Below are 7622 nucleotides of genomic sequence, written 5' to 3'. Positions count from 1 at the left end.
TTTGCTTTGCTCCCCGCTATCCTCTTTGTCAACCGCAGCACTCTCGGTGGTCGAAGGAGGAGGACCTGGATGCAGAGCTGCGATGTGATTTTCACTTTTGCACTCGAAGCACTTGATTGTCGCCTTGCAGTCTTTTGCCATGTGCAGAGTCGACCCACAACACCTGAAGCAGATGCGATTCTCTTTCAGGTATGATTTGCGCTCATCAATAGTCTTGCCTCTAAATCTTCAACACTTTTTGAGTGGGCGAGGCTTCTTGTGTATTGGACACTGACAATCTGGGTCAACCACTTTATTCCCAGCAGAACTGGTTTGGTTGACTGAGGGTTCGGCTGGAACATTTGTTTTGTGCACGCTCACAGAGGCTTTGTTGCTGTACTTTGTGGGTTTCTCTGTTCTCGAACGGGCATGACAGCTGGAGGTGGAGAAAGTTAAACTTGGATCATTCCTCACCTTTGCCTGTTTTTGGACGAAACTGGAGAAGAGAGAGAAGGGAGGAAGTGCCACTCCGTAGTTCTCCTTTTACTTGGATCCCTTAGCTAGCCATTTATCTTGAAGGTTGTAGGGGAGCTTTTCCACTCTTCGGTTTATGCCACGAACTGTATCCAAATACGTGAGGCCTGTCAGGTAACCTTCTCCATTAGCACACTCCAGTTCGAGGAGAATGTCACCCAGTTCGCAAAGCTCGACATTATCTTTGTTGGTTAGCTTCGGAATCTCCTCAATCTTCTTAAGCAGTGCGTGTTCAATGACTTCTGGTGTCCCATAACAGTCTTCGAGATGATGCCAAACCATGTTGAGGCCTGCTGTGGGATTGCATACGTGCACTGAGCGAATTCTCTTCGCCTGTTCTGACGACTCAGCTCCGAGCCACTTTTTCATCAAATCTAGTTCTTCTCTGGCTGACAGATTCAAGTCCTTGGTGTTTCTCTCTCCACGGATGCTACTTTGGCCTGCTGAGTTTTTCCAGCGTTTTCTGTTGTTACTCTGTATTACTAGTCTAGTAACTTAACCACTATGATACCATTGCTGAACGCATGGTCAGTTTGCCGTGATTAGAGAGGGGTCAAAGTGAAGCGGCAACTTTGAATTTGCCAGATATTGCGTCAAATCAGCGTTTACAATCATTGACAGTACGATCTGCATGATGTACCTATCTGGAGCGAGTGCAGGCAGTGGCAGCACTACCGACCTTCCCAAAATGTTGGCGGCCGCCATTTTTTCAACACAAACTGGCCTTAACGGCCAGCGCTAGACCTCCGGATTTTGCTGCTACATTGTTCAATATTTTTCACAGTTGGTGGGGGGAGGAATTCTAGTGAGGGAATTTCATCAGACAGGTTCTGGTGTGAGAATGCCGCCACAGCTGGGGGCAGGGGGTGGCCGAGATTTAATATATAGTTGCAGAGGGTGGGGAGACTGATTTGGCCTCATCAGTGTGAAAGGATTTTTGTCTGTGTGGAGAGTTGTGATTTTTCTCTCAGCACTGAGACTATCAGCTGTGGGGAAGGTGCTGTGAACGTTGATACACCGTTGGTCTCTGTGGGGTGAATTGCAGCTGTTTCCTCTGTGGTGGTGTTTGGTGTGTTTCAGTCAGATTGAGGAATGTTTACTTTCTCGCTTCCTGATGGTGGTGAATCATGTTCAGGTAGTTCCGTAGCTGCTGCCAGCCCTACAAGAAACACACCCAGTAATCCAATCTTCATTTGTGAACATTTCTATGTGTTGACAGGCTCGTTGAACACAAGAGACTTCACAGCAAAGATTAATTCTGTCTTCACTCGCTGTCTACTTAACAGTAGGACTCACTGATTAGCAACCAGGAATGGGAAGCTTGGATAATTTATAGAAAATAAATTCCAATAAGCCAGAGACACCCCCACCCCATGGGCCCCGCCAGAGACGCCCCCCACTATATGGGCCCCGCCCACCCTGAACCTACAAATTGCTGCATCAGCCAAGCCCAAGAGCAAGTCCAGGAGATGATCTGCTGCCTCACTCACACCACTCTGCACCAGGCGGCAAAAGATTAGGACACTGGGGCTAAAGTGTATCCAAAAGCTGAGGAGCTTCCACTTCAGGTAACGATACACAGGCTGCAACCTCTCACACTGCAAATACATATCGTCCATGGACTCCTCAGAGCCTTATAAACCACAGCCGGTGTTGTGCCTACCTGCGCAGTGGCAATGGCATGTTCTGACCGCACTGCTGAAAATGATTTTAGGTTAATAGGGCATATTGAGCTCACCCAGAGCTTTACTCAGGCCAATTAGTCGGGACTGGTCTGTTGATGTCATCGATGATGCGTTTTCAGCCATGATCGTTAAAGGGGCCATAGCCACATTGGATTTGAATGCCAATGTAACATAATACTGTCAGCGCACGACAGAATTGGAGTGCTGCTAACACTGAGAAAGACGGCACAGAGGTAGAGGGCTGCACCCAGATTGTCCGATGGCTCCTTCCATATGCTTATGAAGGGAGTCAAACCATTCAGGGTGGTCCTCTTCTCTTCCAAAGGTAAGAAGGGACCTCTCCAGGAAAACAAGACATCCTGGTTGGAGATTACAGAGGGGGTCACCAGCAGCGATTTTGTCAGCAAGACCTGGATGCAATACCACAAACATTTCAATGATCTCATTAGATCAGAAAACGTGTGTACAAAGCTGCACTCACCTTTATCTTGCTGTGCCTCTCATCACATCCCCATCACTCTGCCTTCCCAACCATACCCCTGCACATTCTTAATTACAACAACATACCTAGCACGTCCAACCGTCCCTCTCTTTCTATTTACATTATCACATCCCCATCTCACTAGCCTCCCCTCACACTCACCCTCACCCGAGTGCAATCATACCAAATAACAAAACACAAGGAGGCCACTTGTCTTTGAAAACCCACCCCATCATAGTCTCCCTCTAAATATCTACCCCATCCATCCCTTACACCCATTCCGTCACTCACTCAAACTTCTCTTCCTTTCCCTCCTTGCAGGAAAAGAGAGCCCACAAAAAGAGGGAGAAGGGGTGAACCGGCGGTGGCACTCCCTCATTTGCAAACCTTACAACAGCAGGCTGCTTTATAAATATCTGGAGTTGCCGAGCAGCTGGAGGTGGGAGACGGAGAGGTTGGGACATCTCAGCAACCTGGTGTCAGCATTACATATCATAAAGCTACGTGGCATACATCCGTGACTCATATGGACACTGATCTCGCTGAATGGTCATCGTGTGTATAATGGTATCTGTACCCATTCTTCATATGATATATCTAACTCATATCTTCACTCTCCCACAGGTCCATCAAGAGCTCCCCCCTCCACTGTCCAGGAGGAAGATGAAGATGACTCCTCAGAGGAGCCACCAGCCTCTGAGTGTGCACAATCACCAGACATAAACACACCCAGCACAAGGGCAGACAAACACACCTCCGTGGGTCCCACACGAGATAGAGTAGTGTTGTCACCTGGTGTTTCACAACTCACACGTGTGCCAGAGCAGATATTGGAGAGAGGGAGAGCAGTGGAGACTCCTTGCCAGAGGGTGCAGGATGCTCCCAGCTCTGCTCAGCTGCATGCAGATGCTGAGTCAGGGGGGCCATCCAGAAAGAGGGCAACCCTGGAGGTGCAGCAAAATGTGTTGGGGGGCTCTGACAGGTTTTGCGAGCGCAATGTCTGCAAATGTTCAGAGAATGGAAGAGTCCATCTCCAACATGACCATCACCGGGTCACAGCCGATGGTGACTGTAGGTTCCTCCATGGATAGGAAGGGGAGCGACATCAAGCAGCTAATGCGCCGCTCAGTGGAGCACATGATCTTTATTGAGGATAGATGGTTATGTATAGAGAATAGATGGCAGAGGCCCATAGACCTCCTCCCTAGGAGGGATGTCAACATAGACATGGGTCAACATGGCCTCACTGCGGTTCAGCAAGGTGCTCTCCGCCTCCATGGCAGCAGGGAAGTGAGCAGACTGCCTCTACCTCTGCTGAATCCACAGGGCTAGCACCTGGTAGATACATGCAGAAGAGAAAGATGACTGACAAGTGTAAGATCTTTATGATCTCCCAGAGTTCTTGGACAAGACACCAATAGGCAGCAGCCAGTATGTTTGAGCAACAGATCACGATTTATTATGCTTACAGTCTAATATACTTAACAGCAGGCAATAGTTTAACGAATTGCTCGGGAACCTCTCAGACACAGGCGATGTCGTATTCAGTCTGTTCCTTTGTTCCTGCAGTAGGTCTGTGTAAAGCTGTTTTTCGAGTTTTCAGGTTTTAACCCATTTCTTATCAAAAGTTCGTTTGGGCATTGGCCCTATACGGTCTTTAACAAAATCATCTAATTTAATTGGTTCTAATGGTCAAAACACCATTGTCACTCATGCTAAGTTTAGTATCTTGGCTTCACCTTTCCAGTATTTTTCCTACAACTTTACCCTATTCATCGCTATCTTGTTTATAATTCTGCACCCCATTGGAATTTACCTTATCTCTCCCATTTCCAGCTTCCGTGGTGCAGGCAGCACAAGGCTTCATAAGCTGCATAAGCTGCGATACTCTCCGTTATCATGGCTAGTCTTGACTAGTCCTGGCTGTCTTTGCAGTTACATTTTGAGCAAGCCGTAGCAATTTATGCACAAGTCATTAAAGGTCACAGTGAATATAGATATTTGGTTAATGTGAAGTTCACTATTCTACATTCACACTTATACAAGTTATTACTAAAAACATCCAAGTATCAGTCTTTCGTACACAAGTATAATTCACAACTGTGGCCGCTTGGGTGTTTTATCGAATGTTAATGTAAAGTTCCCGTTAATGTGCTGTCAAACATCAAAATTCATATTTTCAACACTTGGACGGATCTGTGTGCACCTTTGCAAGGGGATTAATTAGTTGCAGTGAATGGTGAGACATAACGGTACCTCCAGCAATGGAGGAATGTGAGTGTGAAAGGAATGGCTTGCTAATAGCAGGGATGCTTTCCGGTGTTGCTGTGGGGCGGTGCCAACCTGGAGCATCATGTGGCAGCTGTAAGGGCATACAGCATCAAGTGAAGTAAATCTGGCCATGTTGAGGCCAGCCCTATCCTGCCAGACAGCAATGTGCACGGGTGTTGATTTGCACTGTCCTCTGCAGCATCAATGTTTGCGGAGTAAGTTGGTGGTATTGTTGTTGGTACTACTAGTGTGCCTGGGGCTGCTGGTGTTGGGGGCCATCGTGGTCAGATTCTGAGGAGCAAGTTGAGACAGTTTACATGGTATCCATGCTGATGGAATGGACGGCAGGTGAAGTAGAGATGACAGAAGCAATCTGTCAATGGTGAGAGAGGTACTTCCACTGGGGTGACACTGGATGGAGACTTTGCTGGAAAGACTGCAGCCTGCAGAATCTGTGCTGGGAATGCAGTGAGAAACAGCTTCTGCTGAGGAAAGTGATCATCTCTCAGGTGGGATTTCCGACTGTACATTTGATGCTGTCAAGTTATCAGCTGGAGCATTGGCCACTGAACTCCCGCCTCTGGTTGACAGACATGGTTCCCGAGCACCGTGTTTCCCGTGGCCATCCAGTTAAAATTAAAAGCTAAGATTAAATCCACTCTTAAAGGTTTGACAGCTGCCTACTAATAATTCAAATTGGGTCGGCCGCCTCTGCCAGTCAGGTCAGGTCTGCGCTGATAGACGAGCCTACGGGAAAGGTGTATGGGAGCGGACTGAGAGTGGGTTCCCGCACCGCTCCCAAAAATAACAACTTTCCCACCCGACCCACCTCCAATCGATCCCGCTAATACCACAAGAAATTCCGGTCGTGGCCTTGCAGTCCGGAAAGGCGCTTACAAACTGTTGCACATGACTGCTCTGTGCAACATTCTCCACCCCAGATCCCCAGTGGTGCAGGGAAGGACTCCCATGGAGAGAGCCCTCCATTGGGGACCACAGCCTCCGCCGGATAGCAAAATAACATGCCAGTTCGATTACAATTGGGCAATAAACTAAATTAATAAATAAATCGTACAGGAGCCTGAGTACCCGGGTCCTCAGCACTGCTGTGGAGCACTCTGGCCACCACGTTTCCGTTACTAACTCGCACCTCAGGCCCCTCTCTTTTCTAACTCGCGTTCAGGGCTGTCATTCTGAGTGAAACTTACGAGGCCTCATACTTTTGTGTGTCCTGACTGAGAGGCTGTTACTGTCTTTAATAAGCAGGCAACAGGAATTCTTTAAAGGTAGAAAGAGGTGAAAAACTCCACTAGGATGCCTCAACAACATGGGACAGAGAAAGCCACTTCACCAGCCCCCCTACCACAGGTCTCAATATCCATCCCCTCCAGCGCTGGTGCACTGTGTCTGCAGTATGTGAGGTTTACAAGGTGACCAAAGTCAGTCCGTGTGGAGTCAAAGGCCAGGTCACAGAATGAATGGAAAGATGGCTGCAAACTTCCCTTAACTACAACCCTCTGATTTCTGTTTCCTAACCGTCTTTCCAACCATTCTGCTGCCTGGCCCTTCACTCCACATGACCTGACCGTGGTCATCTTGTAGATTGGACATACTGTTATGGAAAACAAACTGGTTACAAAACAGAAAACAGGGAGTAGCTACTCAGTCTGGCAAAAGGTGGGAAGTGGTGTTCCACAAGGATCGGTGCTGGGACCACTGCTGTTCACAATTAACATAAACGATTTGGACTCGGGAATCGGAAGCACAATTTCCATATTTGTCGATGACACCAGTTTTGACAGTAGAGTTAATACTGAGGAATACTGTGACAAAATGCAAGAAGACACCAATAAGCTTGTAGAATGGGAGTGTAATTGGTGAATGAATTTCAGTACAGGTAAGTGTGAGGTGGCACATTTTGGTAAGACGAATAAGGAAGCCACATAGTCCTGGGATAATAAGAGTGTAAATGGGGTAGAGGTGCAAAGGGATCTAGGGATACAGGTACACAAATCACAAAAAGTAGTAATGGAGGTTAATAGGGCCATTATAAACAAACAAAGCACTGAATTTGATGAAACATAGAAACATAGAAACATAGAAGATAGGAGCAGGAGTCGGCCATTCGGTCCTACGAGCCTGCTCCGCCATTCATTGAGATCATGGCTGATCATCCAAATTCAGTACCCTGTCCCTGCCTTCTCCCCATATACCTTGATGCTTTTAGACTCAAGAAATATATCCAACTCTTTCTTGAATATATTTAATGAAGTGGCCTCCACCGCCCTCTGTGGCAGAGAATTCCACAGGTTCACCACTCGCTGGGTGAAGAAGTTCCTCCTCATTTCATTCCTAAATGGTTTACCCCTTATCCTTAGACTATGACCCCTGGTTCTGTACTCCCCGGCCATCAGAAACATCCTTCCTGCATCTAGTCTGTCCAGGCCTGATAGACTTTTATAGGTTTCGATGAGATCCCCTCTCAATCTTCTAAACTCCAGTGAGTATAAGCCCAATCGACACAATCTCTCCTCATACGTCATTCCTGCCTTCCCAGGTAACAGCCTGGTGAATCTTCACTGCACTCCCTCCATGGCAAGATCGTCCTTCCTCTGGTAAGGTGACCAAAACTGCACACAATACTCAAGGTGCGGTCTCACCAAGGCCCTGTA

At 47.5% G+C, this 7622-nt stretch overlaps 1 pseudogene; it reads left to right on the top strand.

Moving 5' to 3' along the window:
- Positions 1–1147: 1147 nt before the first annotated feature.
- LOC147087134 (uncharacterized) lies at positions 1148–7335 on the top strand (annotated as a pseudogene).
- Positions 7336–7622: the final 287 nt, after the last annotated feature.

Source organism: Somniosus microcephalus, unplaced genomic scaffold (genome assembly GCF_052327205.1).
Source record: "Somniosus microcephalus isolate GS21.2 unplaced genomic scaffold, FLI_Smic_1.0 unresolved_chr6, whole genome shotgun sequence".
NCBI classification, from domain to species: domain Eukaryota; kingdom Metazoa; phylum Chordata; class Chondrichthyes; order Squaliformes; family Somniosidae; genus Somniosus; species Somniosus microcephalus.
The sequence above is the reverse complement of the archived record's forward strand: the minus strand, read 5'-3'. Positions and strand labels throughout refer to the sequence as shown.